General features: G+C 36.6%; 1 protein-coding gene across 1 annotated transcript in view; it reads left to right on the forward strand.

Annotated features, from left to right (window-relative positions):
• Positions 1-9,830, forward strand: part of LOC118335242 (guanine nucleotide-binding protein G(olf) subunit alpha-like) — a gene marked incomplete in the record, with an annotated part of 39,327 nt that overhangs the window by 2,603 nt on the left and 26,894 nt on the right.

The raw sequence follows: 9,830 nt of genomic DNA on the forward strand, positions 1-9,830 counted from the left end.
TATAGTATAGTTTATTATAGTATATTATAGTATTGTATTGTGGTCAGTGGTGTAGTGTGATAATTGTCCAGATACTGCGTTTGACTAACTGTTGCACATTTACAGTTAAATATTTATATACAAAATACAATAATAGTACAGTATGTTAAAGTAGAGTATATGTAGTAGGTTTTAGGATACAGTGTCATACCGTATAGAGACCAATTAGCTTTTTGCTGCTGGGTTACATGTTGTAGTATATGTTTAAGTGTGGGGTAGTAGAGTACTGGATATTGTTGTATATTGGCCTGTATTGTAGTGAGAGCTGCTCAGGGACAACAGCTGAAAAACAGCCTTTTGAGTTAATTGTTGCACATTGACAGAACAGTGCAGGGTTTTAAACAAATAAATGTGGAGTATAGTAGATCAGAGTATTAGGTTAGTATAGTATAGTGGACTGTAGTACAGTATAGATTATAGTTAGTAGTCTATAGAGTGAAATTGTAGGCATCCATGTGCTTTTACTTTCTTAAAATGGGTTTCAGTGCTCAAATGATCAACTGAGCCACAAGGTATAACTCACTGATACCAATTCTGATCATCAGTTTGATAAAGATGCCAAACCCTTGCTAATTACAGGATGACATAATGCTAAGAACTGCTTGCTTTAGTATTTCCGTATGGGGGCAAAGGTTTTTTTGTCTGGCTGCTTTATTGCCACGCTGCCATACATGATGATGATCTTAAGGCATCATTTAGGCCTTGTGGAAACTTGTAATGTTGTAATGTTTTAGCACACAGTAAAGGATTATAATTAGATACAACTTTAACTGATCTGAGTCATTTACACAGTAAAAGTAGGTGTGGCCCCGTATCTGTTTAATTGTGTCCATATAAATTACTGAGCTCATATCAGTTTTGGGTCATAAATTTTATTACTTCGCTGGAATCTCATGATTGATATTTCTTATGATCTAACAAGAGACGTTCCAAATATCCGTCAGCAGCAGCATCCCAGTGTCGTCCCTGGAAAAAATCACTGTTTTTAGATGGAAACCTCTCTAACCCTGTTATTCTATAGGTTAGATTCACTGCACACACAATTTTTCCTCTCTAGTTGCATTTGAGATTAGAAGTAGTTTTTAGATGCGGTATTTAGCGGTATTTAGATTTTAGCTTGTTTTTACCGTCCGTACACGTAGGCTGACACTGTACTTAAGTTTTCAGAAAGGTCAGCGCTTAACTTTCAAAAGAGAAAGTGTCGATCGTGAACCGGAGCTTAAGTGTCATCACAGCCGCCCTGGTGATGAGGAAAACAATGTTTAAATGTTGACACATTTACAACAAAAACAGAACCCTCATCCACTTTCACTTTTGACAATCCCACTGTAGCTGGGTATTTGCTTTACTTCAAACAGCGTGATGCTTCGTTACTCTGTATAATAAATGGCTACTAGTTTAATTTCCTGAGTAAACAGCTCTCAGTAATTACACGCAGGAAGAAATGGCTCATCCTAATGAGGGAAGTGTCATACATTCTTCCATGAGCCACTGTTTAAAGCTGCAACAGCATGTGTGACTTGTGTCATTTCAGCATGTCATTATGGTTTTGGGCGGCTTTTCTTCACCACTATAGAATCACAATTATTTTCAGAGCTATCTGTCCTGGTACACCCAGGAAGCTCAGCACGAGCCACAGGCCACGTCTGGGTTTTTCTTAAGAGGCCTTCGGGACTTTATACCCTCCAGGTCTCCAGTAGGACTCTTGTTGCATGCCAGAGGTGGTTTGTGTTCCTCTGAAAGTGGACACCTTTCAAATAGTGTTACATTTCAAGGCAACGTATGCTAGCTAATCTGGGTCACTTTATCTGTTTGTATTTGCTGCAGGTATTTTGTTGAATAATGATAGCCATAAGGAAGTATTGTTTATCCCGAATGGGCTGCCATGTTCAGCTTGTGCTGGAGCTGGAATGCATCAGTTTAAGTTATATTTATAGTTGCTTTAATTTTATATGTGTGTATATGACACACATATAATAAGTCTATCTCTTGCCTTTTGAAGCATAAGTTGACAATTGATAATTTTAGACGTAGTGCAACTTTAAAATAAAATGCTGGTAGGAAATGAGAAAATAATTGATAATAAATGTCTCATGTTGTTCAGTTTCAAGGTTGATGCTTTGGAAATATACCACAATTAGATCAAAATATTTACAGACATATGCAAACTAATTCTCATTTCTGATACAGGGCCGTTTAGATAATGCAAAAACATCACCTGCTTTTATTCAAATTAGGTGGCATAAACCAAAGCTTCATAAATCAAATGTTTCAAAAGTAAAGTGGCCTAATTGAACTTTTTTAAAAACTATATGAGATTTTTGCTTTATTTTGTAACACATGGAGTACATAACTCCAACAGAGTTATACATGAAAAAAAAGAGCTGAAATGACCAAGAAATTAGTCCATATGTTGTTTGATAATCAGTTAATCCTTTAAGCCATTGCAAAGCAAAAATGTCAAACCTTTACTAGTTCAAGCTTCTCAAATGTAAATATATTTGCTTCATTTCTTTTGGGCCCTTGGATATTGTGAGGAGCATCTATTCATCAATAAAATAACTGATAATGAAAATAATAAGTAGTTGCAGCCCTAGTTTATCTATAACTGATGGTAGAACAGAAATAAATATTAGGGTTCTTCTCCCCGCTGTCCAGGCTCCTTTAAGTGTCTTTATGAAGGCCAACTGCTCCCTCCTTATTAAATAGAACAAGGTAGTTGTCAAACCTTTAATTTACGGTAAAGCAAGATGGTTTACGGTGAATCAGAAATAAGGTCAGAGATGCAGTTCAGTTTCCTTCAAATGCAACTTTGTGAGCTTTTTTAGATAAGTGAAGTCAAGTATGTGAAATATTCTGTGTTCAAAAGATTGTTAGTCGTGGAAAGTATCAAATATTTCCTCTTAATATGGACACTGTGCTGTTTAAAGGCACCATTAGTACAAATTCAATAACAAACTCATTGTTTGACCAGAAGACAATTGAGAAAATCTGGATTCCTTTTAATAGAGTTCCTTTAGACTTTATACTTAAGTACATGAATACAGGAATACAGAGATGGGAACTGGAAGGCGAGTTCCTATATTTCTTGGAAAGGAAGTTACTTTATTGTTAGGTCTCTTGGATCAGATTCTGTACAGGCCTGTGATAATATCTCTTAGAGCTTTCCTCGATGTCCTTAACTGGCCGTTTCATATCTCAGCCCTATCACCCTTCATGAGCCTGAACAACAGGCTTCTAGCAATGCAGCATGCTCGACAGCAATGATCACTCAAACGAGGTAGACAGGCCAGTGAGTAGCTTGTTGGAAGTCACTGATTATTATCAAGTTTTAGTCTGGTCTTTCTTTGTTTTTTTGCACCACTGTCCTGCACGTGAAGCCATATTTTGTAAAAAGCTTACTCATCCACAGAAGCACATGGTGGAATGTATAGCCCCGTCGTCCCTCCCCCCTTTGAATAGAGTCAGGTGAACTTTGCTTCTGTCTAAATGGGTTTTATCATTGACCATAGCTGAACTTTGCTACTAACTTCACAGAGTTCCCAGTTAATGTAATGACCAACACGAGGTACTGGAGTATGAATTATTGTCATATTTATGACACTGATAGCAGGGCTGCAATGTGAATTGTCTTGATACTTGTATCAGCTAAATCAAAGTGAACCATACCACACCAGAAGGACATTGGACTGTGTTTGTTCTCTCCGATTTTTGCTTACAGTATAATTTAAACTTTATCAAGAGCCTCTGTCCCCAAAGAGAGGGCCGTAAAGTTCTTTCCAGCCTCAGAAAAAAAAAAACTTCAGGGAGGCTAATTTTAGCTGGATATCATTTGGATGTGTGCCCTGTTTTTACAGTACGTGCCTCAATTACAGTCGGTTCTAGTAAATAAGTGTAGAAGATTTATACGCAGGAAATAACTCTTTTAAGTGTAAGATATTGTTAGATTTCTTGTAACAGTTCACTGGCACTCATTGTCTTTACCCAGCTAGAAAGCACATGGATTTTAAGTGTAGTTATTTAAGTGCAAGAAATTTTACATTGTCGAGAGTTTGTCAAAAATTAGAAGCTGTTTTTAACTTTTTTTTTACACTTCCAGGGTGTCAAACACCTTCTGTGTGGTTGCCATTTTGCAGTGCAGGTCCACTATCAGTCTGAAAATAGTAAAAACATCTTTGTCAGACTTTGAAAACAGTGTTTACTTGTAGAGTATTTTTAGATTGTTGCATTGCTGTGTTTACATAAGTAAAGGATCTGAAAACTTCCCCTAACACTGCACATACACACATACTGACAGAGTCATTATTTATGAGAGGTAACTCCTACTATTACTTACAAATGTTGTAATGATGGCTTAATGTTCCCCTCCGGACATGTTTGAAGACATACAGAAATAATGTGCTTTGAGTGATAATTTGTGACCGATAGAAAAAGACGTTTTCATTTCAGTTTTCAAGTTTAACTAGTCTCCTAGTTGCTTAAAAGGAAATTCTCAGCGTGTGTCAGTGATCAGATATGCCCGAAACTTTATTCTTTGAAGGGCCAAAAATAAAACTTAATGGTGGGCCACAGGCCAAAAGCCAACACCTATTGTATTGGGTTGTTAGGATGTAAAATGGTACCAGGAACAGATTAGCAGATCAGATTATAGAAAATATATTAGATACATATGTAAAGAGCATTTTCACCTCACAAAAAATAAATTAGTTTAAACATTTATTAATAGTTTTTTGTTAGAAACATCTGGTGGGACAGATTAGACGTTATGTCATGCCAACAACCCTGTAACAAGTTGTAATGTCACAAAATCATGCTCAAATGTCCACATCTGAAACCAGTGGTTGTTAAACTTACCCACCTTCAGAAGCTAAAAAAAAAGGTTCATGCCTCTCACCCTACAGTTTTTATCAATCATTAATATGATATTGAGGAGAAGCAGTTAATAAAAAAAGAATTCATGTTGAATTTTAGTGAAATAAAGGTCAGCACAGTAACATCAGTAAACTATTTTTTGTTTATTTTCCCACATAAATCAGATTAATTCAACGTAGTTTCTCTCCATATTTCTCCCCTGGTCATCCACGACCTCCCTGCCGTGGCTCTCTGCCTCCCTCTGTCTTAAACTGAGATTTAAGGATAGCATGAAGAAACCCCCCCTCCTTCATTTGAAACCAGCTGTCAAGCATCAAACTCTGCACAGTGAAACCTAAAGTGAAATAATACTGGACTTAAAATGACTGTTGTGATATAGTACAGAGGAAGCCACAGCAAACTAAACATAAATATCATATAACGCTTCCTAAAAAAACCTGATCATTTATGCAACAAAATTCTGATTCTGTATCATTCGTGAGTGCTGTGCTGCCTCTAACCACTAGAGAGTGGTGTGGGCCAGTCACTTGTTTTGACCTTGCTTTCAGAGGTGGGGAGACAGGACTTTTTCTTTTTCCTCTTTAGTGAGGGTGAGAGTGGGGGGGGCTGTAACATATTCACACCACTATGGGTGAAGCGAGGGTTCCAGTTGTGATTTGCATGCTGCACGACTTTGTTGCACTCGTGTCACTACATGAAACAAGTATTTGCATTGCATTTTGCATAATAACAGCACACTCCTTGTTACATATTACACACGTAATCATTCGTGATTGCCTCATGCCTTTTGAGTGACCTATGAGCATTTGTAATAGAAGCATAAAGTACATTTCTAATCCTTTTTTCTGATTCTGATCTGACTTGAATGCAGCAGTATAGTACTGTACTGCATGTTAGCTCAATGCTGGGACAGGGCCTGCTAAGTTTCACTAGTAGCTCTTGAATGAAAAACACTTCCTCTGCCTCACTCATGCACACATACTGAAATGAAAATATCTGCTGCTGCTGTTACCTGCAGACAAACACAAGTGTGCTCTAACATGTGACATGCAGGGCTTGTTGGTGAAAAAGTCAAACCTTTACAAAACCCACACTCCATTTCGGGGCGAGTGAAGAGGAAGCCACAGCAAGCTAAACATAAATGTCAGACAATGCTCACAACAGTGACAGTTTTTTCTATTTCCTCCTTATTGGCAAAAGCGTGACTTGCACTGCCAGAGTTCAGTTGTTGTGATATTGTCTGTACAGTTAGGTGCATATAACTGTCCTTCACCCTGTGTTGGTCTCTAGTTTTACGTTAATTTATGTCATAGTTGGCATGTAGCACTTATTTCCTTAAGAAAACATCAGTGTAGGGTTGATAGTGTGCTCTTCTTTGTGAACCCTTATCATTAATGGTGTCACTGTAATATTCTTGTAATACCCAACAGTGCGTCGTGGCAGGCTTCACGATGAGTTTGTGGTTACATAATCAGACTGATTATTTCCTATATTATCACCACAGTAGTGCAATAAGATGATACTATACTGTTACTATACTTATATATCAAGCAAAAGGGGGCAGTTTTGTGGATCTATTTGTCTACTTGCCCCTACTTATCACTGTATATGTATACATGTTATGAGCAGCAGTCCAACCAGTATGTGATTCCTCCTTCTTGAGTAGTTTATTTTGAATAATTTGAAGATGATCCTGAATTCACAAGAACAAAAATGAAAGATTAGAAGAAAATCTGATAAAAAACTACAAATGATATGTTGTTTTATCTTTTGTAGATGTACTCATGCACCAGAGTGACCCCTGTCCGTTATATTATTGTAAATTATATAAGATTTATTAATCCCAAAGGAACTGATGGCACATTATGGTTCATTGTTAAACAAAGCAGGATAGTTTATATTTTATAAGATCATCATATGTTAAAATCTTAATCTGCAAAGTAAAAAGTATAATAGTTGCCTCTGAATCTTAGAGGAGTGAAAGTTTAGACTACTATATAATAAAATCACTCATTTATAAGTTCAAGTACTTCAAAATTATACTTGAATAAACACTCTTTCTTCCACTGGTTTATGACATGAGTGGTATTACTACTTTTACTTAGTGGTGTATTTAGACTCTATATAAATACTCCATTACAAGTAAAAGTCCTTGATTGATAATAAGTATAACAAATAAAAGTATTATTGCACTCGTTATACTATTACTATTAGATTATTTTTGACTGATGCATTAATGTGATATTTTACTGTTGTAGTTTTAACTATTTTATATCCCGTTGGGTAGTTTAATTTCTAATAATGCATCATAAGATCATTCATATGTTTTATATGTAAAATATAAATCTACAAATGATAAATGTGGTGATTTTACTCTGTAATTGTTGTGGAGTGGAAATATAAAGTAGCATGACGTAAAAATACTCAAGTAAAAAGCAAGAACCTTAAAATTGTACTTAATGAAGTACATGTACTTAGTTAGATCCCACCTCTGCTTTACTGTATATAAAGTACATTAAGGACATTTGTATTTGTACTGTACTTCAGTGATTGTATGATATGGGTAAAAAGGGCCAACGCTATTTATAAAGTAGTTAAATTTGCTTTAAAAACATGGCAATGCAACAACAATATTAATCAAATATGTATAATAATTCAGTATAAACTTATGAAAGGGGCCTGAGTACTTTTACTTTTGTTACTTAAGTTGATTTAATTGCTTATATCTTTGTACTTTTACTCTACTTGTATTTTTAAATTGTGATATTACTGCTTCAACTTGAGTATTTCCTCCACCTTGTACTACAGTAGTAGTTTGTGATGTAGTGCAGTGGTTACCAACCTGGGGGTCGGGACCCTCACTATAGGGTCACCAAAGCTTCACCGCGGGGTCATGAGGCCTTCTTGATTTTAAGGGGTGTAAGAAAACTTTAAAACTATATACACAGTAGGCCTATACCTCAGCATTTGACTCATTTCTGTAAAGTACAGTGCGGGAAAACACACAAAAAAAGATATTCACAATTATAAAAAAATACATAACACAGACAGAGAATTGTGTAAAAAGGTCCCTGAAAGGGGAAATAATCTGCTCAGAATTGATCCAAATCAGCTCGTTTTACACAAACTTCTTGTGCCCCAGTTACTGGAGTCACGTGTTTGGGTGTCATTGTACAGGGTTTTTAACGCTGATACATATGAAATATCCATAAAATAGTCAGTCACATTGACAGAAAAGGGGTCCCTTTAAGGTGAAACAAGGGGGGTGGGGAACCTCTGGGATGTAAGTGTGGTTAAGGCCTACAGAGGGGGTGGTGTACAAGGGCCAGTGCAGCACACACACACCACACACAAACACGAGCACACAAACACACAACCACAACACACCATACACACACAGTAAATGGGTTGCCAGTTTTGGTCAAACCACCTCCAAGACAGGGAAGCCAAGGAAGGAAAGAGAACCCAGCAGAGGGCGGAGGTGTCCGGGGGGTTTTCTAACCCCTTAAGTTAAGCAGAATAGTTACAGGGTTTAACATGAATGTTACAGGTAACTGGGAGTACATGTATTAGTTCATCCCAACCACTGGTTTTTGTACTGTACATTAGAAAATTTGGCAAAGTGCTCACGCTTTTTTTACTTCAGAAAAGCGAGTAATACATAGTATATTTTTATATAATTAATGGCTTTTAAACATTGCCTATTCAATGATGAGTGTGACTTTTTTAAAAAAGGGATTATAAATTGGGTTAAAAGCTTTTAAAACATGGGCAATGCAAGCGACCAGTGGACAAAGCCGCAAATATACAGTATTTATTTTTAATTTTAATTACTTATAATTCGCTTTGTACTTTTACTTGAAAAATTGCTATATCTCTGATATAGAACATGTTTTAGGAGAGAAATATGGTGTATATATGAGTCATATAGTGTCAGATATGGTATCTTTAATATAAGATGCAATTATAAATGGAAGTTCCCAAGCATATAAAAAAGGTAGCTAAATTGCTTTTAAAACATTGGCAATGCGACAACAATAACAAAGGCAGGAATATTACAGGTATTTCACTTCATTTAATTGCCTTAAAATCTTTAAATTGTTAAAAAAGTCAATTTAAATAGTTTGTTTTCAAAAATTATATTCTCAATCATACACTTAAAAAAAATGGATTATCAAAGGAAAAAATGCCTCTAAAAACAAAACAATAACAAAGCAAAAACAGGACAGTATGTCACTCATTCAAGCTGCTTAAATCTGTAAAAATTAAAGGTAAACTTAAACAGGGCAAGAGTGAGTACTCCTCCACTTTGTTTAGGTACAGTCAGTTAGTAATCCAATGGTGTTAAGGAGGGTTTAGGGTTAACCACACACACACACACACACACACACACACACACACACACACACACACACAGCCTGTGGAAGCAGCAACAAGAAGCAGCAGTAGAAGGGAAGAAAGAGACCCCAGCCCCTCTGGCGTTTTCGGGTTTTCCGGCCACTTCTCTTTTCTTCTGGTGGTTTTTGTGATTTTTGCGTGTTTGCCGGTTCTGAGGTGTTCGATAGCCGAACGGCGGAAAGAAGGACTACAAAAAAAAAATGGGACTACAAACCAAAAAAAAACGGGGGAATGTTGGCGCCTCTTTTTTCTCCCTTTTTTTCGCCACACGCGGATTATGTAAAGAAAGAGACAGAAGCGACGCAGTGAGACGCTTCATCGGTGTAAGGAGGGTCGTTATCGGTACAGGTTTAACGCCAGCTGTTCTTGCTTTTTTTTAATGGTTTTTTTTTCCCACCTCCATTGGTCCGCGCCCGGTTTACGTTCCTGTGCCACAGAGGAGAGGCAGTGGCTTGAGTTAAAGGAGACAGAAAATACTGATAGAAATTCAGATTAGAAAAAAAAAAAAAAAAACATACTGA

The sequence above is a fragment of the Morone saxatilis genome, unplaced genomic scaffold (assembly GCF_004916995.1).
Source record: "Morone saxatilis isolate NCDOM2014 unplaced genomic scaffold, NCSU_SB_2.0 Contig23, whole genome shotgun sequence".
In the NCBI taxonomy this organism is placed as follows: domain Eukaryota; kingdom Metazoa; phylum Chordata; class Actinopteri; family Moronidae; genus Morone; species Morone saxatilis.